General features: G+C 47.8%; 13 non-coding genes across 13 annotated transcripts; all 13 read right to left on the bottom strand.

Annotated features, from left to right (window-relative positions):
- Positions 1–1124: 1124 nt before the first annotated feature.
- Positions 1125–1315, bottom strand: LOC142715669 (U2 spliceosomal RNA). Its single transcript, XR_012871015.1, has one exon. It is a non-coding gene; the product is annotated as a U2 spliceosomal RNA (small nuclear RNA).
- Positions 1316–2611: 1296 nt separating this feature from the next.
- On the bottom strand, positions 2612–2802 carry LOC142715668 (U2 spliceosomal RNA). The gene has a single exon (XR_012871014.1). It is a non-coding gene; the product is annotated as a U2 spliceosomal RNA (small nuclear RNA).
- Positions 2803–4106: 1304 nt separating this feature from the next.
- On the bottom strand, positions 4107–4297 carry LOC142715667 (U2 spliceosomal RNA). Its single transcript, XR_012871013.1, has one exon. It is a non-coding gene; the product is annotated as a U2 spliceosomal RNA (small nuclear RNA).
- A 1276-nt stretch (positions 4298–5573) lies between these two features.
- LOC142715664 (U2 spliceosomal RNA) lies at positions 5574–5764 on the bottom strand. Its single transcript, XR_012871011.1, has one exon. It is a non-coding gene; the product is annotated as a U2 spliceosomal RNA (small nuclear RNA).
- A 1272-nt stretch (positions 5765–7036) lies between these two features.
- On the bottom strand, positions 7037–7227 carry LOC142715663 (U2 spliceosomal RNA). The gene has a single exon (XR_012871010.1). It is a non-coding gene; the product is annotated as a U2 spliceosomal RNA (small nuclear RNA).
- Positions 7228–8515: 1288 nt separating this feature from the next.
- LOC142715662 (U2 spliceosomal RNA) lies at positions 8516–8706 on the bottom strand. Its single transcript, XR_012871009.1, has one exon. It is a non-coding gene; the product is annotated as a U2 spliceosomal RNA (small nuclear RNA).
- Positions 8707–9986: 1280 nt separating this feature from the next.
- LOC142715661 (U2 spliceosomal RNA) lies at positions 9987–10177 on the bottom strand. Its single transcript, XR_012871008.1, has one exon. It is a non-coding gene; the product is annotated as a U2 spliceosomal RNA (small nuclear RNA).
- Positions 10178–11473: 1296 nt separating this feature from the next.
- Positions 11474–11664, bottom strand: LOC142715762 (U2 spliceosomal RNA). Its single transcript, XR_012871099.1, has one exon. It is a non-coding gene; the product is annotated as a U2 spliceosomal RNA (small nuclear RNA).
- Positions 11665–12956: 1292 nt separating this feature from the next.
- Positions 12957–13147, bottom strand: LOC142715660 (U2 spliceosomal RNA). Its single transcript, XR_012871007.1, has one exon. It is a non-coding gene; the product is annotated as a U2 spliceosomal RNA (small nuclear RNA).
- Positions 13148–14431: 1284 nt separating this feature from the next.
- Positions 14432–14622, bottom strand: LOC142715659 (U2 spliceosomal RNA). The gene has a single exon (XR_012871006.1). It is a non-coding gene; the product is annotated as a U2 spliceosomal RNA (small nuclear RNA).
- Positions 14623–15918: 1296 nt separating this feature from the next.
- LOC142715658 (U2 spliceosomal RNA) lies at positions 15919–16109 on the bottom strand. Its single transcript, XR_012871005.1, has one exon. It is a non-coding gene; the product is annotated as a U2 spliceosomal RNA (small nuclear RNA).
- A 1292-nt stretch (positions 16110–17401) lies between these two features.
- LOC142715657 (U2 spliceosomal RNA) lies at positions 17402–17592 on the bottom strand. Its single transcript, XR_012871004.1, has one exon. It is a non-coding gene; the product is annotated as a U2 spliceosomal RNA (small nuclear RNA).
- Positions 17593–18894: 1302 nt separating this feature from the next.
- On the bottom strand, positions 18895–19085 carry LOC142715656 (U2 spliceosomal RNA). The gene has a single exon (XR_012871003.1). It is a non-coding gene; the product is annotated as a U2 spliceosomal RNA (small nuclear RNA).
- Between the last annotated feature and the right edge of the window lie 690 nt (positions 19086–19775).

Here is a 19775-nt window from a genome sequence, read left to right as displayed (position 1 = left end):
AGCCAGACAGGATTTGCTTCTTTTGCTTGCACCACAATGCAGTGCTGAAAGAGGAGGAATCTACATAAAAACGCCTTCCTGGCAACGCCCAAATGCCCTGCTGCCATGCAGATAAACACTGGCAGCGGCAGCAAGTGCATGCCCACAGCCACCCCTTGTTCCTTCACACCTTGTATCAGCTGTAATCCAGTCCAGTCCAGTGCTGCCTGCTGAGCAGCACTGACCAACACTGCCTGGGCCTAGGCTTTTATCTCTGAGGCCCCATTATGATGTCAGAAAGCTGGCTCTGGAATCCTGAGGGCTCCACTATGACACGTGCAAAGTTCCGTCTGAACTTTATATAAGACGGTGAGGCTCAGTCAGTCACTCAGTGTTGCCTGAGAGGGCAACACTGCAACAGCCGGCCGCCAGGCTGTCTTTTTTTTGCACAGCTAGTTGCCTCCAGGAGGCCACAAGAGGGAGACAAGGGACTGCAAAATGGAAAATAGGCATCCACCAACTTTACAGACAACTTCTCCTTGCTCCTACAACCTCCATCCTTGCACAGTTTGTTATTCTTCTAGGTAACATAGTAACAAATCCAAATTGCTGCTCTCTTTGTAGGCAAGCAAGGCTTTGTTGCAACTGCAATTCTTACTTCTTCTTGAAATGTAGGGACGACAGTACATTCCATCACATCCATCTAGTGTACACAGGTAGGTCCATTGTGGCGGGCGGGCTGCTTTATTGGCTGTTTGCTGTTCCCCTACTCCACTCCACTATTTGACTGTTGTGCTGCATCAATCAATCAATCAATCAATCAATCAATCAATCAATCAATCAATCAGTGGCTGGCTCAGGTGCAGCTCTTTAACTTACCTAAAAGGGAGGGCGGAGAGAAAACAAGGAAGGTGAATGAGGTGTTCCAATGTGAAATGCCGGAAACACAGAAACACAGACGACACACAACAAGAGGTGGCAATCTATTCATTAATTGCATTTAATCAATGAGCTCATTATCACTCATGCATTGTCCAACAGGTGTTGAAATAATGGGATTAAAAGGGGAGATCCCTTCAGAAAGACAGAAACAATAGCAAAGACAAAAAACACTTTTGGAATCTGCTTTTAGTCAACACATAAGGAAAGGGTGCACCGGTCCTGGAAATACTGCAATACCAGGTCAATGCGTGGAGTGGACAGAGCAAGCTCTATTTCCATCTCCCTGTTCTAAAAATCCATTTAATATATGGTCCCCAGATAGGGGACGTATCAGATATTAAACTGATAAGAACAGATACTACACTTGATCTTAGCCAAAAGGCCGAGAAGCGATAACCCGAACGGGCCGCGCGTTGCCCGAGCCTGCCCGATACTGCTGTTCAGCCCTTGCAGCGATTCAGCCTACTTCTAGGCAATTCCATGGGGCCCTGCAGGCTCACACACTCACAGCTACACGGGAGGTGAATAAAGGCCGGAGAGGAAGCCAGACAGGATTTGCTTCTTTTGCTTGCACCACAATGCAGTGCTGAAAGAGGAGGAATCTACATAAAAACGCCTTCCTGGCAACGCCCAAATGCCCTGCTGCCATGCAGATAAACACTGGCAGCGGCAGCAAGTGCATGCCCACAGCCACCCCTTGTTCCTTCACACCTTGTATCAGCTGTAATCCAGTCCAGTCCAGTGCTGCCTGCTGAGCAGCACTGACCAACACTGCCTGGGCCCAGGCTTTTATCTCTGAGGCCCCATAATGATGTCAGAAAGCTGGCTCTGGAATCCTGAGGGCTCCACTATGACACGTGCAAAGTTCCGTCTGAACTTTATATAAGACGGTGAGGCTCAGTCAGTCACTCAGTGTTGCCTGAGAGGGCAACACTGCAACAGCCGGCCGCCAGGCTGTCTTTTTTTTGCACAGCTAGTTGCCTCCAGGAGGCCACAAGAGGGAGACAAGGGACTGCAAAATGGAAAATAGGCATCCACCAACTTTACAGACAACTTCTCCTTGCTCCTACAACCTCCATCCTTGCACAGTTTGTTATTCTTCTAGGTAACATAGTAACAAATCCAAATTGCTGCTCTCTTTGTAGGCAAGCAAGGCTTTGTTGCAACTGCAATTCTTACTTCTTCTTGAAATGTAGGGACGACAGTACATTCCATCACATCCATCTAGTGTACACAGGTAGGTCCATTGTGGCGGGCAGGCGAGCGGGCGGGCTGCTTTATTGGCTGTTTGCTGTTCCCCTACTCCACTCCACTATTTGACTGTTGTGCTGCATCAATCAATCAATCAATCAATCAATCAATCAATCAATCAATCAATCAATCAATCAATCAGTGGCTGGCTCAGGTGCAGCTCTTTAACTTACCTAAAAGGGAGGGCGGAGAGAAGACAAGGAAGGTGAATGAGGTGTTCCAATGTGAAATGCCGGAAACACAGAAACACAGACGACACACAACAAGAGGTGGCAATCTATTCATTAATTGCATTTAATCAATGAGCTCATTATCACTCATGCATTGTCCAACAGGTGTTGAAATAATGGGATTAAAAGGGGAGATCCCTTCAGAAAGACAGAAACAATAGCAAAGACAAAAAACACTTTTGGAATCTGCTTTTAGTCAACACATAAGGAAAGGGTGCACCGGTCCTGGAAATACTGCAATACCAGGTCAATGCGTGGAGTGGACAGAGCAAGCTCTATTTCCATCTCCCTGTTCTAAAAATCCATTTAATATATGGTCCCCAGATAGGGGACGTATCAGATATTAAACTGATAAGAACAGATACTACACTTGATCTTAGCCAAAAGGCCGAGAAGCGATAACCCGAACGGGCCGCGCGTTGCCCGAGCCTGCCCGATACTGCTGTTCAGCCCTTGCAGCGATTCAGCCTACTTCTAGGCAATTCCATGGGGCCCTGCAGGCTCACACACTCACAGCTACACGGGAGGTGAATAAAGGCCGGAGAGGAAGCCAGACAGGATTTGCTTCTTTTGCTTGCACCACAATGCAGTGCTGAAAGAGGAGGAATCTACATAAAAACGCCTTCCTGGCAACGCCCAAATGCCCTGCTGCCATGCAGATAAACACTGGCAGCGGCAGCAAGTGCATGCCCACAGCCACCCCTTGTTCCTTCACACCTTGTATCAGCTGTAATCCAGTCCAGTCCAGTGCTGCCTGCTGAGCAGCACTGACCAACACTGCCTGGGCCCAGGCTTTTATCTCTGAGGCCCCATTATGATGTCAGAAAGCTGGCTCTGGAATCCTGAGGGCTCCACTATGACACGTGCAAAGTTCCGTCTGAACTTTATATAAGACGGTGAGGCTCAGTCAGTCACTCAGTGTTGCCTGAGAGGGCAACACTGCAACAGCCGGCCGCCAGGCTGTCTTTTTTTTGCACAGCTAGTTGCCTCCAGGAGGCCACAAGAGGGAGACAAGGGACTGCAAAATGGAAAATAGGCATCCACCAACTTTACAGACAACTTCTCCTTGCTCCTACAACCTCCATCCTTGCACAGTTTGTTATTCTTCTAGGTAACATAGTAACAAATCCAAATTGCTGCTCTCTTTGTAGGCAAGCAAGGCTTTGTTGCAACTGCAATTCTTACTTCTTCTTGAAATGTAGGGACGACAGTACATTCCATCACATCCATCTAGTGTACACAGGTAGGTCCATTGTGGCGGGCAGGCGAGCGGGCGGGCTGCTTTATTGGCTGTTTGCTGTTCCCCTACTCCACTCCACTATTTGACTGTTGTGCTGCATCAATCAATCAATCAATCAATCAATCAATCAATCAATCAATCAATCAATCAATCAATCAATCAATCAGTGGCTGGCTCAGGTGCAGCTCTTTAACTTACCTAAAAGGGAGGGCGGAGAGAAGACAAGGAAGGTGAATGAGGTGTTCCAATGTGAAATGCCGGAAACACAGAAACACAGACGACACACAACAAGAGGTGGCAATCTATTCATTAATTGCATTTAATCAATGAGCTCATTATCACTCATGCATTGTCCAACAGGTGTTGAAATAATGGGATTAAAAGGGGAGATCCCTTCAGAAAGACAGAAACAATAGCAAAGACAAAAAACACTTTTGGAATCTGCTTTTAGTCAACACATAAGGAAAGGGTGCACCGGTCCTGGAAATACTGCAATACCAGGTCAATGCGTGGAGTGGACAGAGCAAGCTCTATTTCCATCTCCCTGTTCTAAAAATCCATTTAATATATGGTCCCCAGATAGGGGACGTATCAGATATTAAACTGATAAGAACAGATACTACACTTGATCTTAGCCAAAAGGCCGAGAAGCGATAACCCGAACGGGCCGCGCGTTGCCCGAGCCTGCCCGATACTGCTGTTCAGCCCTTGCAGCGATTCAGCCTACTTCTAGGCAATTCCATGGGGCCCTGCAGGCTCACACACTCACAGCTACACGGGAGGTGAATAAAGGCCGGAGAGGAAGCCAGACAGGATTTGCTTCTTTTGCTTGCACCACAATGCAGTGCTGAAAGAGGAGGAATCTACATAAAAACGCCTTCCTGGCAACGCCCAAATGCCCTGCTGCCATGCAGATAAACACTGGCAGCGGCAGCAAGTGCATGCCCACAGCCACCCCTTGTTCCTTCACACCTTGTATCAGCTGTAATCCAGTCCAGTCCAGTGCTGCCTGCTGAGCAGCACTGACCAACACTGCCTGGGCCCAGGCTTTTATCTCTGAGGCCCCATTATGATGTCAGAAAGCTGGCTCTGGAATCCTGAGGGCTCCACTATGACACGTGCAAAGTTCCGTCTGAACTTTATATAAGACGGTGAGGCTCAGTCAGTCACTCAGTGTTGCCTGAGAGGGCAACACTGCAACAGCCGGCCGCCAGGCTGTCTTTTTTTTGCACAGCTAGTTGCCTCCAGGAGGCCACAAGAGGGAGACAAGGGACTGCAAAATGGAAAATAGGCATCCACCAACTTTACAGACAACTTCTCCTTGCTCCTACAACCTCCATCCTTGCACAGTTTGTTATTCTTCTAGGTAACATAGTAACAAATCCAAATTGCTGCTCTCTTTGTAGGCAAGCAAGGCTTTGTTGCAACTGCAATTCTTACTTCTTCTTGAAATGTAGGGACGACAGTACATTCCATCACATCCATCTAGTGTACACAGGTAGGTCCATTGTGGCGGGCAGGCGAGCGGGCGGGCTGCTTTATTGGCTGTTTGCTGTTCCCCTACTCCACTCCACTATTTGACTGTTGTGCTGCATCAATCAATCAATCAATCAATCAATCAATCAATCAATCAGTGGCTGGCTCAGGTGCAGCTCTTTAACTTACCTAAAAGGGAGGGCGGAGAGAAGACAAGGAAGGTGAATGAGGTGTTCCAATGTGAAATGCCGGAAACACAGAAACACAGACGACACACAACAAGAGGTGGCAATCTATTCATTAATTGCATTTAATCAATGAGCTCATTATCACTCATGCATTGTCCAACAGGTGTTGAAATAATGGGATTAAAAGGGGAGATCCCTTCAGAAAGACAGAAACAATAGCAAAGACAAAAAACACTTTTGGAATCTGCTTTTAGTCAACACATAAGGAAAGGGTGCACCGGTCCTGGAAATACTGCAATACCAGGTCAATGCGTGGAGTGGACAGAGCAAGCTCTATTTCCATCTCCCTGTTCTAAAAATCCATTTAATATATGGTCCCCAGATAGGGGACGTATCAGATATTAAACTGATAAGAACAGATACTACACTTGATCTTAGCCAAAAGGCCGAGAAGCGATAACCCGAACGGGCCGCGCGTTGCCCGAGCCTGCCCGATACTGCTGTTCAGCCCTTGCAGCGATTCAGCCTACTTCTAGGCAATTCCATGGGGCCCTGCAGGCTCACACACTCACAGCTACACGGGAGGTGAATAAAGGCCGGAGAGGAAGCCAGACAGGATTTGCTTCTTTTGCTTGCACCACAATGCAGTGCTGAAAGAGGAGGAATCTACATAAAAACGCCTTCCTGGCAACGCCCAAATGCCCTGCTGCCATGCAGATAAACACTGGCAGCGGCAGCAAGTGCATGCCCACAGCCACCCCTTGTTCCTTCACACCTTGTATCAGCTGTAATCCAGTCCAGTCCAGTGCTGCCTGCTGAGCAGCACTGACCAACACTGCCTGGGCCCAGGCTTTTATCTCTGAGGCCCCATTATGATGTCAGAAAGCTGGCTCTGGAATCCTGAGGGCTCCACTATGACACGTGCAAAGTTCCGTCTGAACTTTATATAAGACGGTGAGGCTCAGTCAGTCACTCAGTGTTGCCTGAGAGGGCAACACTGCAACAGCCGGCCGCCAGGCTGTCTTTTTTTTGCACAGCTAGTTGCCTCCAGGAGGCCACAAGAGGGAGACAAGGGACTGCAAAATGGAAAATAGGCATCCACCAACTTTACAGACAACTTCTCCTTGCTCCTACAACCTCCATCCTTGCACAGTTTGTTATTCTTCTAGGTAACATAGTAACAAATCCAAATTGCTGCTCTCTTTGTAGGCAAGCAAGGCTTTGTTGCAACTGCAATTCTTACTTCTTCTTGAAATGTAGGGACGACAGTACATTCCATCACATCCATCTAGTGTACACAGGTAGGTCCATTGTGGCGGGCAGGCGAGCGGGCGGGCTGCTTTATTGGCTGTTTGCTGTTCCCCTACTCCACTCCACTATTTGACTGTTGTGCTGCATCAATCAATCAATCAATCAATCAATCAATCAATCAGTGGCTGGCTCAGGTGCAGCTCTTTAACTTACCTAAAAGGGAGGGCGGAGAGAAGACAAGGAAGGTGAATGAGGTGTTCCAATGTGAAATGCCGGAAACACAGAAACACAGACGACACACAACAAGAGGTGGCAATCTATTCATTAATTGCATTTAATCAATGAGCTCATTATCACTCATGCATTGTCCAACAGGTGTTGAAATAATGGGATTAAAAGGGGAGATCCCTTCAGAAAGACAGAAACAATAGCAAAGACAAAAAACACTTTTGGAATCTGCTTTTAGTCAACACATAAGGAAAGGGTGCACCGGTCCTGGAAATACTGCAATACCAGGTCAATGCGTGGAGTGGACAGAGCAAGCTCTATTTCCATCTCCCTGTTCTAAAAATCCATTTAATATATGGTCCCCAGATAGGGGACGTATCAGATATTAAACTGATAAGAACAGATACTACACTTGATCTTAGCCAAAAGGCCGAGAAGCGATAACCCGAACGGGCCGCGCGTTGCCCGAGCCTGCCCGATACTGCTGTTCAGCCCTTGCAGCGATTCAGCCTACTTCTAGGCAATTCCATGGGGCCCTGCAGGCTCACACACTCACAGCTACACGGGAGGTGAATAAAGGCCGGAGAGGAAGCCAGACAGGATTTGCTTCTTTTGCTTGCACCACAATGCAGTGCTGAAAGAGGAGGAATCTACATAAAAACGCCTTCCTGGCAACGCCCAAATGCCCTGCTGCCATGCAGATAAACACTGGCAGCGGCAGCAAGTGCATGCCCACAGCCACCCCTTGTTCCTTCACACCTTGTATCAGCTGTAATCCAGTCCAGTCCAGTGCTGCCTGCTGAGCAGCACTGACCAACACTGCCTGGGCCCAGGCTTTTATCTCTGAGGCCCCATTATGATGTCAGAAAGCTGGCTCTGGAATCCTGAGGGCTCCACTATGACACGTGCAAAGTTCCGTCTGAACTTTATATAAGACGGTGAGGCTCAGTCAGTCACTCAGTGTTGCCTGAGAGGGCAACACTGCAACAGCCGGCCGCCAGGCTGTCTTTTTTTTGCACAGCTAGTTGCCTCCAGGAGGCCACAAGAGGGAGACAAGGGACTGCAAAATGGAAAATAGGCATCCACCAACTTTACAGACAACTTCTCCTTGCTCCTACAACCTCCATCCTTGCACAGTTTGTTATTCTTCTAGGTAACATAGTAACAAATCCAAATTGCTGCTCTCTTTGTAGGCAAGCAAGGCTTTGTTGCAACTGCAATTCTTACTTCTTCTTGAAATGTAGGGACGACAGTACATTCCATCACATCCATCTAGTGTACACAGGTAGGTCCATTGTGGCGGGCAGGCGAGCGGGCGGGCTGCTTTATTGGCTGTTTGCTGTTCCCCTACTCCACTCCACTATTTGACTGTTGTGCTGCATCAATCAATCAATCAATCAATCAATCAATCAATCAATCAATCAATCAATCAGTGGCTGGCTCAGGTGCAGCTCTTTAACTTACCTAAAAGGGAGGGCGGAGAGAAGACAAGGAAGGTGAATGAGGTGTTCCAATGTGAAATGCCGGAAACACAGAAACACAGACGACACACAACAAGAGGTGGCAATCTATTCATTAATTGCATTTAATCAATGAGCTCATTATCACTCATGCATTGTCCAACAGTTGTTGAAATAATGGGATTAAAAGGGGAGATCCCTTCAGAAAGACAGAAACAATAGCAAAGACAAAAAACACTTTTGGAATCTGCTTTTAGTCAACACATAAGGAAAGGGTGCACCGGTCCTGGAAATACTGCAATACCAGGTCAATGCGTGGAGTGGACAGAGCAAGCTCTATTTCCATCTCCCTGTTCTAAAAATCCATTTAATATATGGTCCCCAGATAGGGGACGTATCAGATATTAAACTGATAAGAACAGATACTACACTTGATCTTAGCCAAAAGGCCGAGAAGCGATAACCCGAACGGGCCGCGCGTTGCCCGAGCCTGCCCGATACTGCTGTTCAGCCCTTGCAGCGATTCAGCCTACTTCTAGGCAATTCCATGGGGCCCTGCAGGCTCACACACTCACAGCTACACGGGAGGTGAATAAAGGCCGGAGAGGAAGCCAGACAGGATTTGCTTCTTTTGCTTGCACCACAATGCAGTGCTGAAAGAGGAGGAATCTACATAAAAACGCCTTCCTGGCAACGCCCAAATGCCCTGCTGCCATGCAGATAAACACTGGCAGCGGCAGCAAGTGCATGCCCACAGCCACCCCTTGTTCCTTCACACCTTGTATCAGCTGTAATCCAGTCCAGTCCAGTGCTGCCTGCTGAGCAGCACTGACCAACACTGCCTGGGCCCAGGCTTTTATCTCTGAGGCCCCATTATGATGTCAGAAAGCTGGCTCTGGAATCCTGAGGGCTCCACTATGACACGTGCAAAGTTCCGTCTGAACTTTATATAAGACGGTGAGGCTCAGTCAGTCACTCAGTGTTGCCTGAGAGGGCAACACTGCAACAGCCGGCCGCCAGGCTGTCTTTTTTTTGCACAGCTAGTTGCCTCCAGGAGGCCACAAGAGGGAGACAAGGGACTGCAAAATGGAAAATAGGCATCCACCAACTTTACAGACAACTTCTCCTTGCTCCTACAACCTCCATCCTTGCACAGTTTGTTATTCTTCTAGGTAACATAGTAACAAATCCAAATTGCTGCTCTCTTTGTAGGCAAGCAAGGCTTTGTTGCAACTGCAATTCTTACTTCTTCTTGAAATGTAGGGACGACAGTACATTCCATCACATCCATCTAGTGTACACAGGTAGGTCCATTGTGGCGGGCAGGCGAGCGGGCGGGCTGCTTTATTGGCTGTTTGCTGTTCCCCTACTCCACTCCACTATTTGACTGTTGTGCTGCATCAATCAATCAATCAATCAATCAATCAATCAATCAATCAATCAGTGGCTGGCTCAGGTGCAGCTCTTTAACTTACCTAAAAGGGAGGGCGGAGAGAAGACAAGGAAGGTGAATGAGGTGTTCCAATGTGAAATGCCGGAAACACAGAAACACAGACGACACACAACAAGAGGTGGCAATCTATTCATTAATTGCATTTAATCAATGAGCTCATTATCACTCATGCATTGTCCAACAGGTGTTGAAATAATGGGATTAAAAGGGGAGATCCCTTCAGAAAGACAGAAACAATAGCAAAGACAAAAAACACTTTTGGAATCTGCTTTTAGTCAACACATAAGGAAAGGGTGCACCGGTCCTGGAAATACTGCAATACCAGGTCAATGCGTGGAGTGGACAGAGCAAGCTCTATTTCCATCTCCCTGTTCTAAAAATCCATTTAATATATGGTCCCCAGATAGGGGACGTATCAGATATTAAACTGATAAGAACAGATACTACACTTGATCTTAGCCAAAAGGCCGAGAAGCGATAACCCGAACGGGCCGCGCGTTGCCCGAGCCTGCCCGATACTGCTGTTCAGCCCTTGCAGCGATTCAGCCTACTTCTAGGCAATTCCATGGGGCCCTGCAGGCTCACACACTCACAGCTACACGGGAGGTGAATAAAGGCCGGAGAGGAAGCCAGACAGGATTTGCTTCTTTTGCTTGCACCACAATGCAGTGCTGAAAGAGGAGGAATCTACATAAAAACGCCTTCCTGGCAACGCCCAAATGCCCTGCTGCCATGCAGATAAACACTGGCAGCGGCAGCAAGTGCATGCCCACAGCCACCCCTTGTTCCTTCACACCTTGTATCAGCTGTAATCCAGTCCAGTCCAGTGCTGCCTGCTGAGCAGCACTGACCAACACTGCCTGGGCCCAGGCTTTTATCTCTGAGGCCCCATTATGATGTCAGAAAGCTGGCTCTGGAATCCTGAGGGCTCCACTATGACACGTGCAAAGTTCCGTCTGAACTTTATATAAGACGGTGAGGCTCAGTCAGTCACTCAGTGTTGCCTGAGAGGGCAACACTGCAACAGCCGGCCGCCAGGCTGTCTTTTTTTTGCACAGCTAGTTGCCTCCAGGAGGCCACAAGAGGGAGACAAGGGACTGCAAAATGGAAAATAGGCATCCACCAACTTTACAGACAACTTCTCCTTGCTCCTACAACCTCTATCCTTGCACAGTTTGTTATTCTTCTAGGTAACATAGTAACAAATCCAAATTGCTGCTCTCTTTGTAGGCAAGCAAGGCTTTGTTGCAACTGCAATTCTTACTTCTTCTTGAAATGTAGGGACGACAGTACATTCCATCACATCCATCTAGTGTACACAGGTAGGTCCATTGTGGCGGGCAGGCGAGCGGGCGGGCTGCTTTATTGGCTGTTTGCTGTTCCCCTACTCCACTCCACTATTTGACTGTTGTGCTGCATCAATCAATCAATCAATCAATCAATCAATCAATCAATCAATCAATCAATCAATCAATCAGTGGCTGGCTCAGGTGCAGCTCTTTAACTTACCTAAAAGGGAGGGCGGAGAGAAGACAAGGAAGGTGAATGAGGTGTTCCAATGTGAAATGCCGGAAACACAGAAACACAGACGACACACAACAAGAGGTGGCAATCTATTCATTAATTGCATTTAATCAATGAGCTCATTATCACTCATGCATTGTCCAACAGGTGTTGAAATAATGGGATTAAAAGGGGAGATCCCTTCAGAAAGACAGAAACAATAGCAAAGACAAAAAACACTTTTGGAATCTGCTTTTAGTCAACACATAAGGAAAGGGTGCACCGGTCCTGGAAATACTGCAATACCAGGTCAATGCGTGGAGTGGACAGAGCAAGCTCTACTTCCATCTCCCTGTTCTAAAAATCCATTTAATATATGGTCCCCAGATAGGGGACGTATCAGATATTAAACTGATAAGAACAGATACTACACTTGATCTTAGCCAAAAGGCCGAGAAGCGATAACCCGAACGGGCCGCGCGTTGCCCGAGCCTGCCCGATACTGCTGTTCAGCCCTTGCAGCGATTCAGCCTACTTCTAGGCAATTCCATGGGGCCCTGCAGGCTCACACACTCACAGCTACACGGGAGGTGAATAAAGGCCGGAGAGGAAGCCAGACAGGATTTGCTTCTTTTGCTTGCACCACAATGCAGTGCTGAAAGAGGAGGAATCTACATAAAAACGCCTTCCTGGCAACGCCCAAATGCCCTGCTGCCATGCAGATAAACACTGGCAGCGGCAGCAAGTGCATGCCCACAGCCACCCCTTGTTCCTTCTCACCTTGTATCAGCTGTAATCCAGTCCAGTCCAGTGCTGCCTGCTGAGCAGCACTGACCAACACTGCCTGGGCCCAGGCTTTTATCTCTGAGGCCCCATTATGATGTCAGAAATCTGGCTCTGGAATCCTGAGGGCTCCACTATGACACGTGCAAAGTTCCGTCTGAACTTTATATAAGACGGTGAGGCTCAGTCAGTCACTCAGTGTTGCCTGAGAGGGCAACACTGCAACAGCCGGCCGCCAGGCTGTCTTTTTTTTGCACAGCTAGTTGCCTCCAGGAGGCCACAAGAGGGAGACAAGGGACTGCAAAATGGAAAATAGGCATCCACCAACTTTACAGACAACTTCTCCTTGCTCCTACAACCTCCATCCTTGCACAGTTTGTTATTCTTCTAGGTAACATAGTAACAAATCCAAATTGCTGCTCTCTTTGTAGGCAAGCAAGGCTTTGTTGCAACTGCAATTCTTACTTCTTCTTGAAATGTAGGGACGACAGTACATTCCATCACATCCATCTAGTGTACACAGGTAGGTCCATTGTGGCGGGCAGGCGAGCGGGCGGGCTGCTTTATTGGCTGTTTGCTGTTCCCCTACTCCACTCCACTATTTGACTGTTGTGCTGCATCAATCAATCAATCAATCAATCAATCAATCAATCAATCAATCAATCAATCAATCAGTGGCTGGCTCAGGTGCAGCTCTTTAACTTACCTAAAAGGGAGGGCGGAGAGAAGACAAGGAAGGTGAATGAGGTGTTCCAATGTGAAATGCCGGAAACACAGAAACACAGACGACACACAACAAGAGGTGGCAATCTATTCATTAATTGCATTTAATCAATGAGCTCATTATCACTCATGCATTGTCCAACAGGTGTTGAAATAATGGGATTAAAAGGGGAGATCCCTTCAGAAAGACAGAAACAATAGCAAAGACAAAAAACACTTTTGGAATCTGCTTTTAGTCAACACATAAGGAAAGGGTGCACCGGTCCTGGAAATACTGCAATACCAGGTCAATGCGTGGAGTGGACAGAGCAAGCTCTATTTCCATCTCCCTGTTCTAAAAATCCATTTAATATATGGTCCCCAGATAGGGGACGTATCAGATATTAAACTGATAAGAACAGATACTACACTTGATCTTAGCCAAAAGGCCGAGAAGCGATAACCCGAACGGGCCGCGCGTTGCCCGAGCCTGCCCGATACTGCTGTTCAGCCCTTGCAGCGATTCAGCCTACTTCTAGGCAATTCCATGGGGCCCTGCAGGCTCACACACTCACAGCTACACGGGAGGTGAATAAAGGCCGGAGAGGAAGCCAGACAGGATTTGCTTCTTTTGCTTGCACCACAATGCAGTGCTGAAAGAGGAGGAATCTACATAAAAACGCCTTCCTGGCAACGCCCAAATGCCCTGCTGCCATGCAGATAAACACTGGCAGCGGCAGCAAGTGCATGCCCACAGCCACCCCTTGTTCCTTCACACCTTGTATCAGCTGTAATCCAGTCCAGTCCAGTGCTGCCTGCTGAGCAGCACTGACCAACACTGCCTGGGCCCAGGCTTTTATCTCTGAGGCCCCATTATGATGTCAGAAAGCTGGCTCTGGAATCCTGAGGGCTCCACTATGACACGTGCAAAGTTCCGTCTGAACTTTATATAAGACGGTGAGGCTCAGTCAGTCACTCAGTGTTGCCTGAGAGGGCAACACTGCAACAGCCGGCCGCCAGGCTGTCTTTTTTTTGCACAGCTAGTTGCCTCCAGGAGGCCACAAGAGGGAGACAAGGGACTGCAAAATGGAAAATAGGCATCCACCAACTTTACAGACAACTTCTCCTTGCTCCTACAACCTCCATCCTTGCACAGTTTGTTATTCTTCTAGGTAACATAGTAACAAATCCAAATTGCTGCTCTCTTTGTAGGCAAGCAAGGCTTTGTTGCAACTGCAATTCTTACTTCTTCTTGAAATGTAGGGACGACAGTACATTCCATCACATCCATCTAGTGTACACAGGTAGGTCCATTGTGGCGGGCAGGCGAGCGGGCGGGCTGCTTTATTGGCTGTTTGCTGTTCCCCTACTCCACTCCACTATTTGACTGTTGTGCTGCATCAATCAATCAATCAATCAATCAATCAATCAATCAATCAATCAATCAGTGGCTGGCTCAGGTGCAGCTCTTTAACTTACCTAAAAGGGAGGGCGGAGAGAAGACAAGGAAGGTGAATGAGGTGTTCCAATGTGAAATGCCGGAAACACAGAAACACAGACGACACACAACAAGAGGTGGCAATCTATTCATTAATTGCATTTAATCAATGAGCTCATTATCACTCATGCATTGTCCAACAGGTGTTGAAATAATGGGATTAAAAGGGGAGATCCCTTCAGAAAGACAGAAACAATAGCAAAGACAAAAAACACTTTTGGAATCTGCTTTTAGTCAACACATAAGGAAAGGGTGCACCGGTCCTGGAAATACTGCAATACCAGGTCAATGCGTGGAGTGGACAGAGCAAGCTCTATTTCCATCTCCCTGTTCTAAAAATCCATTTAATATATGGTCCCCAGATAGGGGACGTATCAGATATTAAACTGATAAGAACAGATACTACACTTGATCTTAGCCAAAAGGCCGAGAAGCGATAACCCGAACGGGCCGCGCGTTGCCCGAGCCTGCCCGATACTGCTGTTCAGCCCTTGCAGTGATTCAGCCTACTTCTAGGCAATTCCATGGGGCCCTGCAGGCTCACACACTCACAGCTACACGGGAGGTGAATAAAGGCCGGAGAGGAAGCCAGACAGGATTTGCTTCTTTTGCTTGCACCACAATGCAGTGCTGAAAGAGGAGGAATCTACATAAAAACGCCTTCCTGGCAACGCCCAAATGCCCTGCTGCCATGCAGATAAACACTGGCAGCGGCAGCAAGTGCATGCCCACAGCCACCCCTTGTTCCTTCACACCTTGTATCAGCTGTAATCCAGTCCAGTCCAGTGCTGCCTGCTGAGCAGCACTGACCAACACTGCCTGGGCCCAGGCTTTTATCTCTGAGGCCCCATTATGATGTCAGAAAGCTGGCTCTGGAATCCTGAGGGCTCCACTATGACACGTGCAAAGTTCCGTCTGAACTTTATATAAGACGGTGAGGCTCAGTCAGTCACTCAGTGTTGCCTGAGAGGGCAACACTGCAACAGCCGGCCGCCAGGCTGTCTTTTTTTTGCACAGCTAGTTGCCTCCAGGAGGCCACAAGAGGGAGACAAGGGACTGCAAAATGGAAAATAGGCATCCACCAACTTTACAGACAACTTCTCCTTGCTCCTACAACCTCCATCCTTGCACAGTTTGTTATTCTTCTAGGTAACATAGTAACAAATCCAAATTGCTGCTCTCTTTGTAGGCAAGCAAGGCTTTGTTGCAACTGCAATTCTTACTTCTTCTTGAAATGTAGGGACGACAGTACATTCCATCACATCCATCTAGTGTACACAGGTAGGTCCATTGTGGCGGGCAGGCGAGCGGGCGGGCTGCTTTATTGGCTGTTTGCTGTTCCCCTACTCCACTCCACTATTTGACTGTTGTGCTGCATCAATCAATCAATCAATCAATCAATCAATCAATCAATCAATCAATCAATCAATCAATCAGTGGCTGGCTCAGGTGCAGCTCTTTAACTTACCTAAAAGGGAGGGCGGAGAGAAGACAAGGAAGGTGAATGAGGTGTTCCAATGTGAAATGCCGGAAACACAGAAACACAGACGACACACAACAAGAGGTGGCAATCTATTCATTAATTGCATTTAATCAATGAGCTCATTATCACTCATGCATTGTCCAACAGGTGTTGAAATAATGGGATTAAAAGGGGAGATCCCTTCAGAAAGACAGAAACAATAGCAAAGACAAAAAACACTTTTGGAATCTGCTTTTAGTCAACACATAAGGAAAGGGTGCACCGGTCCTGGAAATACTGCAATACCAGGTCAATGCGTGGAGTGGACAGAGCAAGCTCTATTTCCATCTCCCTGTTCTAAAAATCCATTTAATATATGGTCCCCAGATAGGGGACGTATCAGATATTAAACTGATAAGAACAGATACTACACTTGATCTTAGCCAAAAGGCCGAGAAGCGATAACCCGAACGGGCCGCGCGTTGCCCGAGCCTGCCCGATACTGCTGTTCAGCCCTTGCAGCGATTCAGCCTACTTCTAGGCAATTCCATGGGGCCCTGCAGGCTCACACACTCACAGCTACACGGGAGGTGAATAAAGGCCGGAGAGGAAGCCAGACAGGATTTGCTTCTTTTGCTTGCACCACAATGCAGTGCTGAAAGAGGAGGAATCTACATAAAAACGCCTTCCTGGCAACGCCCAAATGCCCTGCTGCCATGCAGATAAACACTGGCAGCGGCAGCAAGTGCATGCCCACAGCCACCCCTTGTTCCTTCACACCTTGTATCAGCTGTAATCCAGTCCAGTCCAGTGCTGCCTGCTGAGCAGCACTGACCAACACTGCCTGGGCCCAGGCTTTTATCTCTGAGGCCCCATTATGATGTCAGAAAGCTGGCTCTGGAATCCTGAGGGCTCCACTATGACACGTGCAAAGTTCCGTCTGAACTTTATATAAGACGGTGAGGCTCAGTCAGTCACTCAGTGTTGCCTGAGAGGGCAACACTGCAACAGCCGGCCGCCAGGCTGTCTTTTTTTTGCACAGCTAGTTGCCTCCAGGAGGCCACAAGAGGGAGACAAGGGACTGCAAAATGGAAAATAGGCATCCACCAACTTTACAGACAACTTCTCCTTGCTCCTACAACCTCCATCCTTGCACAGTTTGTTATTCTTCTAGGTAACATAGTAACAAATCCAAATTGCTGCTCTCTTTGTAGGCAAGCAAGGCTTTGTTGCAACTGCAATTCTTACTTCTTCTTGAAATGTAGGGACAACAGTACATTCCATCACATCCATCTAGTGTACACAGGTAGGTCCATTGTGGCGGGCAGGCGAGCGGGCGGGCTGCTTTATTGGCTGTTTGCTGTTCCCCTACTCCACTCCACTATTTGACTGTTGTGCTGCATCAATCAATCAATCAATCAATCAATCAATCAATCAATCAATCAATCAATCAATCAGTGGCTGGCTCAGGTGCAGCTCTTTAACTTACCTAAAAGGGAGGGCGGAGAGAAGACAAGGAAGGTGAATGAGGTGTTCCAATGTGAAATGCCGGAAACACAGAAACACAGACGACACACAACAAGAGGTGGCAATCTATTCATTAATTGCATTTAATCAATGAGCTCATTATCACTCATGCATTGTCCAACAGGTGTTGAAATAATGGGATTAAAAGGGGAGATCCCTTCAGAAAGACAGAAACAATAGCAAAGACAAAAAACACTTTTGGAATCTGCTTTTAGTCAACACATAAGGAAAGGGTGCACCGGTCCTGGAAATACTGCAATACCAGGTCAATGCGTGGAGTGGACAGAGCAAGCTCTATTTCCATCTCCCTGTTCTAAAAATCCATTTAATATATGGTCCCCAGATAGGGGACGTATCAGATATTAAACTGATAAGAACAGATACTACACTTGATCTTAGCCAAAAGGCCGAGAAGCGATAACCCGAACGGGCCGCGCGTTGCCCGAGCCTGCCCGATACTGCTGTTCAGCCCTTGCAGCGATTCAGCCTACTTCTAGGCAATTCCATGGGGCCCTGCAGGCTCACACACTCACAGCTACACGGGAGGTGAATAAAGGCCGGAGAGGAAGCCAGACAGGATTTGCTTCTTTTGCTTGCACCACAATGCAGTGCTGAAAGAGGAGGAATCTACATAAAAACGCCTTCCTGGCAACGCCCAAATGCCCTGCTGCCATGCAGATAAACACTGGCAGCGGCAGCAAGTGCATGCCCACAGCCACCCCTTGTTCCTTCACACCTTGTATCAGCTGTAATCCAGTCCAGTCCAGTGCTGCCTGCTGAGCAGCACTGACCAACACTGCCTGGGCCCAGGCTTTTATCTCTGAGGCCCCATTATGATGTCAGAAAGCTGGCTCTGGAATCCTGAGGGCTCCACTATGACACGTGCAAAGTTCCGTCTGAACTTTATATAAGACGGTGAGGCTCAGTCAGTCACTCAGTGTTGCCTGAGAGGGCAACACTGCAACAGCCGGCCGCCAGGCTGTCTTTTTTTTTGCACAGCTAGTTGCCTCCAGGAGGCCACAAGAGGGAGACAAGGGACTGCAAAATGGAAAATAGGCATCCACCAACTTTACAGACAACTTCTCCTTGCTCCTACAACCTCCATCCTTGCACAGTTTGTTATTCTTCTAGGTAACATAGTAACAAATCCAAATTGCTGCTCTCTTTGTAGGCAAGCAAGGCTTTGTTGCAACTGCAATTCTTACTTCTTCTTGAAATGTAGGGACGACAGTACATTCCATCACATCCATCTAGTGTACACAGGTAGGTCCATTGTGGCGGGCAGGCGAGCGGGCGGGCTGCTTTATTGGCTGTTTGCTGTTCCCCTACTCCACTCCACTATTTGACTGTTGTGCTGCATCAATCAATCAATCAATCAATCAATCAATCAATCAATCAATCAATCAATCAATCAATCAATCAATCAATCAGTGGCTGGCTCAAGTGCAGCTCTTTAACTTACCTAAAAGGGAGGGCGGAGAGAAGACAAGGAAGGTGAATGAGGTGTTCCAATGTGAAATGCCGGAAACACAGAAACACAGACGACACACAACAAGAGGTGGCAATCTATTCATTAATTGCATTTAATCAATGAGCTCATTATCACTCATGCATTGTCCAACAGGTGTTGAAATAATGGGATTGAGATCCCTTCAGAAAGACAGAAACAATAGCAAAGACAAAAAACACTTTTGGAATCTGCTTTTAGTCAACACATAAGGAAAGGGTGCACCGGTCCTGGAAATACTGCAATACCAGGTCAATGCGTGGAGTGGACAGAGCAAGCTCTATTTCCATCTCCCTGTTCTAAAAATCCATTTAATATATGGTCCCCAGATAGGGGACGTATCAGATATTAAACTGATAAGAACAGATACTACACTTGATCTTAGCCAAAAGGCCGAGAAGCGATAACCCGAACGGGCCGCGCGTTGCCCGAGCCTGCCCGATACTGCTGTTCAGCCCTTGCAGCGATTCAGCCTACTTCTAGGCAATTCCATGGGGCCCTGCAGGCTCACACACTCACAGCTACACGGGAGGTGAATAAAGGCCGGAGAGGAAGCCAGACAGGATTTGCTTCTTTTGCTTGCACCACAATGCAGTGCTGAAAGAGGAGGAATCTACATAAAAACGCCTTCCTGGCAACGCCCAAATGCCCTGCTGCCATGCAGATAAACACTGGCAGCGGCAGCAAGTGCATGCCCACAGCCACCCCTTGTTCCTTCACACCTTGTATCAGCTGTAATCCAGTCCAGTCCAGTGCTGCCTGCTGAGCAGCACTGACCAACACTGCCTGGGCCCAGGCTTTTATCTCTGAGGCCCCATTATGATGTCAGAAAGCTGGCTCTGGAATCCTGAGGGCTCCACTATGACACGTGCAAAGTTCCGTCTGAACTTTATATAAGACGGTGAGGCTCAGTCAGTCACTCAGTGTTGCCTGAGAGGGCAACACTGCAACAGCCGGCCGCCAGGCTGTCTTTTTTTTGCACAGCTAGTTGCCTCCAGGAGGCCACAAGAGGGAGACAAGGGACTGCAAAATGGAAAATAGGCATCCACCAACTTTACAGACAACTTCTCCTTGCTCCTACAACCTCCATCCTTG

The sequence above is a fragment of the Rhinoderma darwinii genome, unplaced genomic scaffold (assembly GCF_050947455.1).
Source record: "Rhinoderma darwinii isolate aRhiDar2 unplaced genomic scaffold, aRhiDar2.hap1 Scaffold_445, whole genome shotgun sequence".
NCBI classification, from domain to species: Eukaryota; Metazoa; Chordata; class Amphibia; order Anura; family Rhinodermatidae; genus Rhinoderma; species Rhinoderma darwinii.
Note: the sequence above shows the minus strand (reverse complement) of the source record. Positions and strands in the feature narration are given on the sequence as shown.